Below are 14,405 nucleotides of genomic sequence, written 5' to 3' on the forward strand. Positions count from 1 at the left end.
TATATATATATATATATATATATAACCATACCTATGCAGCGGAATCATAAGTCATACAACCATATATACTAAACAATATTAGAATTTAGTACATTCAGACCATAGCCATATACAATAACTTCCTCCAGTATCATCTACCCCAAAAATACAAAATCCTGTCACAAACTTACCCTACAACCAGGGTAACCAAGTCAACTCTCTATCCGCGAGCCTGATTTACTCGCCTAGCTGGCTCACTTGAAAAGTGGTAAAGTAATGGAGTGAGACGACGCTTAGTAAGTGGAAATATGCTATTACTAGTGTGTGGCAACCAAGTTGTAAAACTATAATAATTGTATTTAAAACTGCATGATATGGAAAATCTGTAAAACACATGTATAGTAGCTTAAATTATTTATGTCATCTGAACTTTCTATCATTCATACTGCTATATCATACTACATACGAAAAAAACTATAAAACTATATACATATACATATACATAACTATGCTCTTTCCCTGGGACTCTGTATGTCATGATTTGAACCCTCGTGACAGGATTGTGCGGCCTATAGGCAGGACTTAACTCTGGTCGGCCCTCTAGGTAAGTCATTATACTCTACACTACCTCAGCCTGGCCAAAATGCATCCACTCCTAAGCTCGAGACTGGCTGCTACCTCATCAAAATGGACCCCTCAACCCAGTGAACTGGGGAGCTGCATCCTCTCCGAGCACAGTTTAACGGTATCCACACACTATCTGAGATATGTGGTTGCACTATATTCTATATATAGCAACGGTACTGTGCTTTGTAAACTGTATCTGTCTGTAATCTTTCCACAGGGATCTGATACTATATATATACTCTTCTCATTGTTTTCATTATGTTTCCAAAATAACCATAACACAATTAATTTGAACTATAAATATTATAATATTTGTAGCATCTTGATGCTATAACTATATAATCTGTCTGTACTTTCTATCTGTGTAATCTATCTGTATACTTTGAGTGTTATGCCATTTAGGAAAACATAACATTTTGTAAATACTATGTATACTGATCTGAATAAATATCTGTGTACGTATATATATATATATATCTCTGTGAAACTATTTGAATAAAAACTGTGTATGTACTTATATATGTTTGTATAATATCATATACTGGAAAAACTGTATAAAATTCTACATTAAATAATATCTACTCAGGTCACACAGTTTTTATGAGGTTCAGCCAAGTCGGCCTACATCCTCGCCTTAAGCAACCACTCAAAGATTTCACTAGAATCCCTGCTTCTTAAATTGGGATGGATCTTCCCTTACAATCCGCTGCTTACAAGAGGCACAACTCCCTCCTACTCCGCTACTTACAAGAGATACAACTCTCTCCCCAAACCCCGGTTCACACACCGAACCGTGTATACAATAGAATCTGTAAAAACACTCAAAAATGCTTCCAAACAAAAACTTGTGAGTACAATTCAAATTCCTAATACATTTAACATATGATATAACTTGAAACTCAGAATGTATGAAATGATACAATCGTTTATGTATGATATGCTTCAACACACAAGGCTCTTTTTTATCAAATCTCCCAAAATGTTTGTATGAATCAATACTTTGGAGAAACTTGTGTTAAATCTTTGAATACAAAAATAGCTTTGAAGATTACAAAAATTTGACACACACTTTGTCAAAAACAATATTTCTCTCAAGAGTTCAATCTCAATGTGATCTTAGTAATATTTGACTTAAAGTATATATCTATATATCTATATGATAAGAATACCAAAGATCAACAAACTTAATATTTGATTTTCAGAAACTTATATATAAAGTTACAAACATAAATAATCTTCAAATAATTAGATTTGTTATATTGAAAATATCAACTCTTTGAATGAAATCTCACTTGAATCAAAAGTGTTTAATCAATAACTAAAGCTCTTCTCAAGTGGTAATCTTCTTAATGAAATGATTTGCTGTATGCACACACAAGATCAACTTCTTAACAAGAATTCAAAAGTAGATTTTGCAATGATATACTCTATGAAAAAATGGATATCAACAAGTAGATCAACTTTTATAAGAAGAACTCTATCCAACTAACTCTTTTAAAAAAAATATGATTTATCAAACTTCAATACTAGAATGAAGAAACATAAGAGTAACTCAGTTCCACTTAGATATTCTGAGTAGATTTGCCTAAAGTAGATGAATGTAGAGTGAAGAGCATACAATCGTATATCAATCAACTTAAGTTTCACAGTTCTCTTTTCAACAATATGTGTTCTACGCTTTACATTGATCTTCTTTTTTGTTTTTACTACGTACTAGGGTTTAGATATGAAGTATAAATAGTGTCTTACCCTTAGAATTGATCTCTACCGTTGGATCATAAGATAGCTCGCGTGTTTGATCAATAAAAATTCTATTTTTAATCTTTCCCGCAAGTTCATACGATTGAGCATTGGGTTCAAACTTCTGATGTTCCTTAAAACATTGAAAATTATAGTATGGACACAGGGTCAGACGATCGAGATCAAGGGTAAGACGACCGAAGTGTCGAGTTCAGACGATTGAGGTCAAGGTTTAGTCATCTGAGGTGCTTATACCAGTTTATGCTTTTCACCCAAAAATCTTCAGACAACTGAGCTTATTCTTTAGACGTTTGAGGAAATTCTTCAATCAACTGAACTTAAAGTTTAGTCATACGAAGTTCCCAATTTTTGCATATTTTCTTTCCGGTTCAAAAATCTACTTTGCTTTCTTTATTGGCTCTTTTATAAAAACATTTTCCACGGTTTTAACATTATTTCTAAGTCCATGAATGTCTTCTAATGATATACATGAAATGCATGAATCTTAAAATCATTCTAAGTTATGTTGAGCCTCAAATTAAATCATACGAAAATGTAAATACATGAGTTCTAACTACCCATTCCCAAGATGTACTTGAATTTTGCTGCTTGCATCTTGATTCTCGTACTCTTTGAGTTCTATGGATCTTGCCAAGATATGTGTGCTTTACTTTAAGGCTTTCATGACTCGTTATCTTTTCGTGCATGCTTAATATAAGTGATGTTCACAAACTCAATGTACAGATCAAATACCAAGTGATTTTTCATTATCAACACCGGATTGGACTCGTAGAGTAAACAATGAGAAATTGCGTGAAGATTTTCTTAGACAATTTGTTGCCAAATCATTAATAAGTCTTAGCTAGTGAGTACATATGTATTCGTAGACATTGTGTCTCTTTTGTTCTATCAAGAGACTTTATTAAGAGGTAGCATAGTGTGTCGAACTAGTGTGCCAAAAAGGATATTTGATAGAGAAGCACAAAGCACTCTTTTCATGATGATACGAAGGTTTGTGATTGGTTGCAGATGGGATGGGTAGATCAAAGGATGTGGAAGTTAAGAGAGAGAGAGAGAGAGAGAGAGAGAGAGGCACTAGGTCATTATCACTGACCTAATTGTGTTGTAATGTGATTGAAAAGGTTCTCTTACATAGGTTAAACAATTTTATAACCCTTTTAGGCTAAAATTACATCAATTATATGGTATGGTTATAAGACATTAATCATATTCTTAAATTTGGGAAATTTCCAAACATTAAAAGACCTAATCACTATATTTGATTTTCCCAATTATCTCCTCTAGCTTTGCACTGGATGGTCACTTGTAGCTCATTGGGCTTGCTGATATCGGTTTTGCTTCACTTCGCGAGTTCCCATTTTAATTCCTTAGGAAATTGCCTTGCCAAGGGGATGTTTGCATGTGCCTCACCTGAATGACGTCAATTGTAATTTCATGGATGGTTGGGCGATGAGTGGTTTTGCGTTTCTTGGGCAACTGCCTTATTTCTAGCCTAGGCGTCCTTCCATTTTATTTCCTAAAGTGAATTTCTTGTCTAGGTGATTATCATCATATTCTAAGTGCATGCACAAAGATTTGACAAACAATTGTAATATATAATAGTGAGATTGCGTTCATTTTTTTAATGAAATCATTGTCCTTGTCATGTGATATGTTTAATTATAGTTCTATGTTTGATAAATTCACATTATATGAGCATAGTTGTGGAGATAATTTCTATAAGAGTTTGAGTTAAGAATCTTAAAATCATTCATGAATATTCATGTATGATGCATGGTCCATTTGTACTTATATATCAATGGGAAGTTAATGATTTAGAAGTGTTTTGTGTGACGTGTTCATTTGCTTATGTAATAATATTTGATTCAAGAATGTAATATTCAATATTTACGTGCGGGGCATTCACATTTACATTTAGGTATTATTTGGGAGCATAGATATCTGGGCATGAATTTGAATTTTTAAGGATTTAGAAGAAACTCAATATAATTTTATATTAAGTTTCATTTAAATCTACACAAATCCAAGTTGTCAACGTAGAATTCTGCTCAGGATGTGACAATGGGAATGATGATCGCCGAACAAGAAAGATTGAAGAAAAAGAGTGAAAACAAATAAAGACAAAACACACATGACACAGTGTCGCTACCTTTTTATTTATTTATGAAAAGACAGGAAAAATAAAGAAAATATCTAAAAGGTATGCAAAACTCAAAGATTAGGTCATAAGTGTATTTTTGCGTAGGGAAGGTGACCGTCTAACCATCTCAGTGATGGCTAGCCAACTAGAACCTCTATCAACACCCATTTATAAACGCTGACAACGATTATGTGCGTGTGCTTTTAAAAGAAATAAATAAAAGAAAAATATCCCTTTTGATCTTCAGTATTATCATTACTGTCTAAGAGACTCCAACATAGTTTCGAAGAGCCGAAAGTATTACTCTGAAAAAAAAAAATGGTTGCCCTCATAACTGTAATTTTGACACCAAAAAAAAAAACACATGAAGATGTGTTGACGATGGAAAAAAGTTTTTATTTTTATTTTTATTTTTTTATAAAAAAATAGGTTGCATAACAAACCTAAAAATAAGGATTTAGAAAGAAAACACTAGGTTTTATTACCGGTCTTGAAAAAGATGAGTAAAGAAAGTGGGTTTTAAAGGTGAGGTCGGGTTATATTGCCAACTTGAAAATAGGATTTGATGAAATGCATGAGGTCTAAAAAGTTAGGGTTTAGATATTTACATTTATATATTTTGAGTCACACTTCTTCACACATCCATCTACACATACATACTTATACATACTTGTTGATAGTCATTTTTTGACTAAACAAATGTTGTATTTGTGTGTGGCTTTTATACTTGGTGGGAATCACAAACAAAAGAAAGAAAACATAAGATAGAAGTCTTCTTGTGTTGGCCCGTAGAAGACTCATTGACGAGTAGATACCAAGAGCCAGAAAATCTTAGAGTTAAAGACTTGTCGACAATAGGATAGACTAGTCGACGAGTGGGCTTCTTTGACTTGTCGACGAATCCTCTGTTCTCGTCAACAAGTGCGCTTGGGCTGCAAGAAGAAATTTAAATTTTGAATTTGAACGTTGGGGTGGTTGGGTAATTGGAGGGAAACCTCTGCGGGTTTGTTATATATGTTCTTTTAGGCATATTTTGAGATGTAAGAGAATGAGAGAGGGTGAGAGAAGGAGAGAAGATAATTGTAATGTGTAATATTTGATCTTCATAGTGAAATCTCTTACCGATTACTCTCGTGGATGTAGGCTTTGTTAAACCACGTAATTCCTGGTGTCATTGCCTTTATTATTGCTTTCTTTATATTGTTGTGGTTGTAGATATATTCTGTATTCATCATTTTCATTGTATGCAAGTGTATGATTGATCCTTTTACAACAATATCGTTATTCCACTGTGTGTTTTTGGAGGAGGGCCTATTTTCACAAAACTAAACAATAACCTAAATAAAGATACTGAAAATCAAATAAAAGTAAGGAGAAAACAAAAGTTTTCACTAGGTGGTCGACTGGCTATTTCGGGTAGTTGACCAATCTTCCCTTCATTTCCATTGTTTGGCATCACTAGTAGGAAGTTGGCCAAGGTCAAAATTTGAGATTTTTTTTTTCTAATATATGAAATAATTAAATTTTAATGGACAATTAAATGTCTTCTTTTTTATTGTAACATTTATTGTTGTTGTTGTTATTCTAACTTTTGGCCAAAACTATCTCATTGCCCTCATTACTTTTTTAGGTCAAACAATTTCTTGATTAATCAAATAAATTATAAACAATGTCCCCTCCTAAACATATTAGGCTTGGAGCATGTTTTGACTGACTAAGGGTGAACGATCAAAGACCGTCACTTGATACCAAGATATATGCTAGGTCAAAGTCATGTATCAATTTTTATTTAATCATCAAAGGCCTGTTATTAGAATTCAAGCCTATATTATTAGCCTATTAAAGATCCTTATGATCTTTATGATAATTTTCACGCTCAAGATCATAACAACCTTCACCATTGATAGTTTTCAAATCCTTGGCGACGAGGAATTCTTAATTTTTTCATATTCAACTGTGTTAGAATCCTCCTCTTCCTTAGTATCGCTGGCTACTAAAGTGCCCTTGTAATTTTCAAGGATTGCATACGCTACTAAATTTATCCGAAATCATCATACGAGATGGTTTGACCAAAAGGGAACTGTGGAATGACTAACACCTGCCCTTTAGTGTTTAATTGATAACGAGTAGGTTGGTAAAATTCTCACATGTGAGTATAAGCAAGTTGCAACTGAATCTTTTATGGATTTTTTTTGTTGTGAATCTTGAATTACCGAACTTGTCTTTTCGCATATTCTCCATCTCGAATCTTGTCTCACTCCTTAAACCACCCACAATTGTCTTCATCGCAGTTGCTACCTTATGAGAGCTGTGAGAAATTACATAAAGATTTTTTTAGACAATTTGTGGCCAAATTGCTCCCAAGTCTTCGTTGGTGAGTACAAATATCTTCATCTACATTGTGTCTCTTTTGATTTAATCAAGAAAATTTGGCAACTAGTAGCATAATGTGTCGCGCTAGTGTGTCAAAAAGGATATTTGACAAATAAGCACAAAGCACTCTTTTGATGATGATATGAAGGTTTGTGATTTGTTACAGATGGGATAGAGTCATTATGCCAACCCTCACATCAGAGGCTTTGGGGATAATGTCTTATTAAGCACAAGGGATACCCTATGGAATAGGAATAGAAGGATAAGATTTTTATAAGTAATAGAAATTCATAGAAAGGGTATAAAAGAGAAAAAGTGATGAGATATAGATAAAAACAAGGTACAAGGAGATATAAAGAAATATATAAAAGGAAGTGGAAGTTGAGAGAGAGAGAGAGAGAGAGAGAGAGAGAGAGAGAGAGAGAGAGAGAGAGAGAGAGAGAGAGAGAGAGGCTCTTGGTTATTATCACTAGCCTGGTTGTGTTGTGAAGTGATTGAAAAGGTTCTATTACATAGGTTAAACAAATTTATAACCCTTTTAGGTTAAACTTACATCAATTCTATGTTTATAAGACATTAATCATATTCATAAATTTGGGATGTTTTCAAACATTAAAATACCTAACTACTATAGTTGACTTCTCAATCTCCTTTGGTTTTGTGCTGGATGGCCACTTGTAGCTTATTGGGCTTAGTGATATCAATTTTGCTTCACTTCGGTGACTTCCCATTTTAATTCCTTAGAAAATTGCCTTGCCAAGAAGATGTTTGTCATGTGCCTCACCTAAATGACTTCCATTGTAATTCCACAGATGGTTGGGCGATGAATGGTTTTGCATTGTCTGGGTAACTAACTTATGTCTAGCCTAAGTTTCCTTCCATTTTATTTCCTCAAGTGACTTTCTTATTTGAGTGATCATTATAATATTCCAAGTGCATGCACAAAGATTGGACAAAAAATTGTAATAATAGTAATATTGAGTTCGTTTTTAATGAAATCATTGTCCTGGTCATATAACATGTTTAATTATAGTTATATGTTTGATGAATTCACATTATATGAGTATAGTTGTGGGGGTACTTTCTATAAGAGTTTGAGATAATAATCTTAAAATCATTCATGAAAATTTATGTACGGTGCATAGTCCATTTGTACTTATATATTAATGTGAAGTTAATGAGGAGACTAATTTGCACAAATTCAATGTGGGGCCTAGTTTTTATGATGAACCATGACAATCAACTTAGTATAGGCACGACCAAAGTTTAGTTGGAGTTGTGTCTATACCAAACATTCAAACGGTTCCATCAATTATTAAGAATGAGAGGGGGCATACACTGTTAAACTAATGCGTCCTAACATTGAATGTGAACTTGAATTAGAGGAAGAAGATGATTTAGGGAGGATTTTGAAGAGGCAAAAGGCAGGGTAAATAAGGTGGGTGGATTGGACGATTATGGGGTTCAACATAAAGAAGTTGTCATGCCTCCTAAGAACACAATTGCAAGTGAGAAACAGGTACGCGATGTAGAGACCCAAAGAATTATAGAAATTAAAAAATAAAAGAAAGAAGAGAAAAAGGATTTTTTCAAAAAGGGGATTTAGTAGGGTCTCGTCGACGAGTGCAGAGTGCTCATCAACGTGGACTCGTGTCTCATTGACGAGACATTACCAAGAGGGATGATTTTAGGGATTGAAATTCGTTGACGAGGAGTAAGTGTTCGTCGACGAACTCCCTTAATGAACTCGTCGACGAGGTTACGTGTCTCATCAGCAAATCCGTGTTTTATAAATATGTCAAACTCGGGTTTTCAGCAGAGGAAATTGCATGCAAGGTTTTCTTTCTCTAAGTTTCATCTCCCCCACCTTCTTTCTATTTATTTAGATATGATACAAACTGTTTTTACCAGATATGAATTATATACTATTTATATGTATATCACTAAAAATACTTATGTTGCCACACACTGATATTAGTTTATCTCCTTTACTGAGAGGTGTCTCATCCCAACTATACAACATTTCAGGAAATCCAGGTAGGAGAGCGGATTGAGCTTCGTGCCAGTAGAGATTGGCCAAGCTACCCTGTCTGTAGGGTAAGTGGGTGAGCTAGGGTTAGATGGATTTTTGGGTTATGACCCTAGGATACTTTCTGGTCTTTTTAGGATGTATGTATATGTATATGAAAGATTTAGTAAAACTCTGGTATTGTGACTGGTTGGATGGTATGTATGTAATTTATGTTTTCCGTTGTTTAGGTATTAGAGATGTATGATAGGTATTTCCTCTGCACCCATGGGTTCTAGTTGATCATGATTATTCTAGTTTATAAGCAGGTTTATAGGGTTATTATGTATGTTATTATATATATAAATATATATATATATATATAATAAATATGGAAAAATAAGTAGGTCATTATAGTTTGGTATCAGAGCCTAGGTTGCTAAGTTTTGTAGACTCTAGAGTGCAGCGGAAACAATACTGGAGTATAGGATAAAGGATTTGAGGTTTTGTTCTACAATTTTGAGGCAGGACTTCCATGGTGGTTTCTGTGTCTTTCTTGGGATGACGATTTCAGGAAAGCCATCGTAAACTATTGCCAGGTTGTGTTTCTAAAGTGTGGGACTGAATCTTGAATTAAGATAAGGATGTCAAGATAGAAGGGATACTGAGAGTTTGGATAGATATATAAATTATAAGGATAGGGTCCCTAAGTCATAGTAAACTATTATTGGGGTTGTGTTTCTCAATTATTGGATTGGAATTGTGCGGAATCCTAGTGGAAAGTATTGGGCACCAACTGATTCGGACTGCTCTATCGAGCAGTTTACTAGTATGAATCCCCTGACTTTTATAGGAAGAGCTAATGCAATTACTGCGAAGGAGTGGATCCAAGAGATGGAGGGTATATTGGCAAGTCTTCGCTGTGCAGATGAACAGAAGGTGTTGTATACTGCTTTTAAGATGATTGGGGAGGCCAAACGTTGGTGGATGAAGACGAAATTACTTGAGGAGCAAAAGCTAGTATCAGTGACCCTAACGTGGAATCGTTTTAAAGAAATTTTCTATGAGCAATACATTTTCCTTTCTATTTGGGATGCTTGGGCGGAGGAGTTTATGGAATTGAATTAGAGGAAGAGGCCTATGCCTCCTGGGTTTTAGGAGGGGCCTAGCCGAGGTCTAAGAAGGAGAGGTGGACCTAACGGTGGTCAGAGGTAGGAGATAGGGAGCTGTGAGGTTCAGGGAGGGCAGACCTATCCTGTGTGCCTGACATGTTGGAAAAGACATAAGGTAGAATGCCGAGCAGGGAAGAACGTCTGCTACTAATGTGGTAGACTGGGTCATATAGCACGAGTCTATCGTGCACAGTATATTATAACATTCGTTCCCAGACAGCTTCGAGGTAATGCCCACGCACCCCATGGAGGTTAGCAACGAAATACTAATCAAACATGGGTTTACCTATCGGCTCCGGGAGATGTTGAGGCTGTCAGAGACATTGTGGCAGGTACTTTTATTGTTTTACCATAAAAGAAATTGTTTTTAATTTGACTCAGGTACCACTCATTTGTTTGTATTATTAGAATATGTTTAATTATTTGGGTTTGAGACAAGATTGTTAGATGTAGATTTGTTAGTAATTACGTCGACTGGATTAGCAATGGGTTGTAGAAGGGTATTATCCAGTGGGCATTTAGGTAAAAGTATCTTTAGCCGACCTTGTGGTGTTAGGCTTATAGGGAGGTTCGACGTGATATTGGGCATGGATTGGTTGGTAGCTAATTATCCCAGCATTGTTGCTATTAAAGAGAAGTAATCATTAGACCCTTGAGTGAGTGAGAATTCAGATTCGTAGGATCATGTGTGTGCGCACCGCCACAGTTAGTGTAGCTTTTCCAGTGGAAAGACTGATATAGATTGGTTGCTAGGGGTATGTTGTGTATATCCAGTAGACGTTAGAGGAAAAATTGAAACAAGATGATATTCTGGTAGTCAGATGATTTTTAGATGTTTTTAGGGAAACTACCCGGCACCAATATCTAAAGTGCCCTACAGAATGGCCCCTGATGATCTAAAAGAGTTGAAGGATCAGTTGTAGGATTTATTAAATAAAGGGTTTATCAGGCCTAGTGTATCGCCTTGAGAGCTCCAGTGTTATTTGTGAAGAAGAAGGACGGGTCTATGATGATATGCATAGATTATAGGGAAATAAGCAAAGTAACAATTAAGATCAAGTATCCTCTACCCCGTATAGATAATTTATTTAATCAACTCTAGGGTACACGGGTCTATTCCAAGATTGACCTCAGGTTAGGTTATCACTAGGTGAAAGTTAAAACCGAAGATATTTCAAAGATGACTTTCAAGACCAGGTATGGGCATTATGAATTTCTAGTTATGCCACTTGGTCTAACGAATGCTCCTACTGTATTCATGGATTTGATGAATAGAATCTTTCACCAGTATTTAGACCAGTTGTTTGTGGTTTTCATTGATGACATACTGGTCTACTCAAGGAGTTGAGGAGAATGAGATGCATCTAAGGCTAGTACTTTAGATGCTTAGGGATAAGAAATTGTATGCCAAGTTTAGCAAATGTGAATTTTGGTTAGAGAAAGTTGCGTTTTTAGGGCATGTTATATTAGGAAATGGAATCTCGATAGAGGCAGTAGTGAATTGGGTCAAGTCGAGGAACGTACAGGAAGTCAGGAGTTTCTTAGGACTGGCAGGATATTATCATCGGTTTGTAGAAGGATTCTCAACATTATCAGGGCCTCCGACACGACTAATTAGAAAGAATTTCAAGTTTGAATGGGATGACAATTATGAGCAGAGCTTCCATGAATTGAAACAGATGCTCGTCATAGCACTAGTATTGACCATTCTAGCTGGAGGTGATGGTTACGTAATCTACTGTAACGCATCTTTGAGGAGGCTCAGATGTGTATTAATGTAGTAGGGCAGAGTAGTAGCATATGCCTCTAAATAATTGAAAGAATATGAAAAGAATTATCCCACTCATGATCTAGAATTGACTGCAGTGATTCATGGACTAAAAATTTGGAGGCCTTATCTGTATAGAGAGAGATATGAAATATTTTCTGACCATAAAATTTTAAAGTACTTCTTCACGCAGAAAATGCTATTTGGGTAGTCGTAGATCAACTGACGAAGACTACTTACTTTATTCCTATTAAAGTGAACTACTTCATGGATAGACTAGCAGAAATATATATTCAAAAGATAGTATGATCGTATGGTGTGCCTGTGTCTATAGTATCAGACTAAGACCCACGCTTCACGTCACAATTTTGGAGGAGTTTGCAGAAGACTCTGGGGTCTTAGTTATCGTTTAGCACGACGTTTCTTCCTCAGATGGATAGGCAATCAGATAGGATGATTCATATATTAGAAGATATGCTACGGGCATGTGTGCTTGATTTTGGGGGTAGTTGGACCCAGTATCTCCCATTGGTAGAGTTTGCATATAATAACAGCTATCAGACTAGTATCGGTATGACACCTTAAAAGGCACTATATGGTAAGAGATGTCGTTCTCCTTTATACTGGGATGATATAGGTGAGAGGTGAGTTTTGGGACTAGAAATAGTACAGCAGGCGTACGATAAAGTCCAGCTTATTAGAGATAGAATCAATGTAGCTTAAAGTCGGCAGAAAAGCTATGTTGATAATCGCCACTGGAAGTTGAAATTTGAAGTGGGAGACCATGTATTTCTGAAAATAGTGCCGTTGAAAGGAACTATGAGGTTTGGGAGGAAAGGTAAGCTGAGCCCTAGGTTTATTGGCCCTTTCGAGATACTTGAGAGAGTGGGGTCAGTTGCCTACCGACTAGCTTTACCACCTATTTTATCCAGACTACACAACGTATTTCATGTTTCTACGCAGAGGAAATACGTCCCAGATCCCTCCCACGTGGTCAGTTATGCAAGGATAGAACTTAGAGAATCACTAGCTTATGAGGAGATACCAGTGCAGATCTTAGATAAGAAAGAACATGAATTGCGTAATAAGAGGATTCCATTAATAAAAGTTTTCTGGAGGAATCATGTAGTGGAAGAAGTTTCATGGGAGCTTGAGGAAGAAATATGATAGAAATACCCGCATCTATTTAATAAGGATCAACAGTACTTAGGAAAAGATGCATGTAAGTATGTTAAGTTTCTTTTGTGCAGGTTAGTTAGTACATGTAATAATTTTATGTTGGTAGGTAGTGCTTTGGTTTTTGGAAGAAATTTTCTTATATATATATATAATGTAATCTCCCAAAACCCTGAATATAACCATGGTATTCCTTCGCCACAAGTGAGGGTAAGTAATAAAATAAGTAGCCCATTTACCTGAAAGGATAGTGTTCAATACAGATAATAAATTTCGAGGACAAAATTTTATGAAGGGAGAATATAGAGACTCAAAGAATTACAGAAATTAAATAATAAAAGAAAGGAGAGAAAAATATTTTTCAAAAAAGGGGATTCAGCAGGGTCTCTTTGATGAGTGTAGATGAACAGACTTCTTGGGCTCGTCGACATGGATGCGTGTCTCTTCGACGAGACATTACCAAAAGAGCTGATTGTAGGGCCTGGAATTCATCGACGAGGAGTAAGTGTTTGTCGACGAATTGCCTTCATGGACTTGTCAACGAGCTGATGTGTCTCGTCAACAAATCTGTGTTTTATAAATATATCAAACTCAGGTTTTCAATGGAGGAAATTGCACGCAAGGTTTTCTCTCTCTAAGTTTTGTCTCCCCTACCTTCTCTTTAGGTTTCTGACTTCGTCCTTTTCCGGTTCAACGATCGAAAGTCACCACGCTACTCCTAGGAAGATTCTCTTCAAGTCTGCTGTAGTAGTTCGTTGGTTAGGCCAACTTGGGCACCATCCCAAAATCTATGTAAGTTGAGTATTTTAAGTTTTATAAGGTATTTGGTGTTTTTGGACCGAGGAAAATGTTTTAGATAGAATAATATTGAAGTTTTGTTGGGGAAAATATAATTTCAGGGTGTTGAGCTAGGGAACACATAGGTGTAGGTTTGGTTTAAATTGTGGGCTTCTCAATAAGTCAGGTAAGAGAATAAATTAAGTTAGCCTTTTTCATGAAATTATTTATTATTATACAATATTTATTTTTAAGAAAATATGTATGTTATAGAACTATGTTTGGGAATATTGCTGTTAAACAGGGAAATGATTTTAACATATTTTATAAGGAAATATGATTTCAGAACAAATTATGAGTTTAAAAGGTTATTTATATATGTGTGACATGAGTATAACATTTTTATGAAAATTATGTTATTTTGAAATATAATGATTTTTCCAAGATAAGCGTGTTATAGCAGTTTTTAGGAAAAATCATAAAAGCAGTACAAAAACTATGGTTTTAAGAATATTATGTTAATAAGTGCAAGATTTTCATGTACAAGTATGTCGTGTTATACCAAAGCCGGTGTCATGATTTTTACGTTATGATATGAGGACATAAAATGTCGTAATTATGCAT

Source organism: Malania oleifera, chromosome 12, assembly GCF_029873635.1.
Source record: "Malania oleifera isolate guangnan ecotype guangnan chromosome 12, ASM2987363v1, whole genome shotgun sequence".
NCBI lineage: Eukaryota > Viridiplantae > Streptophyta > Magnoliopsida > Santalales > Ximeniaceae > Malania > Malania oleifera.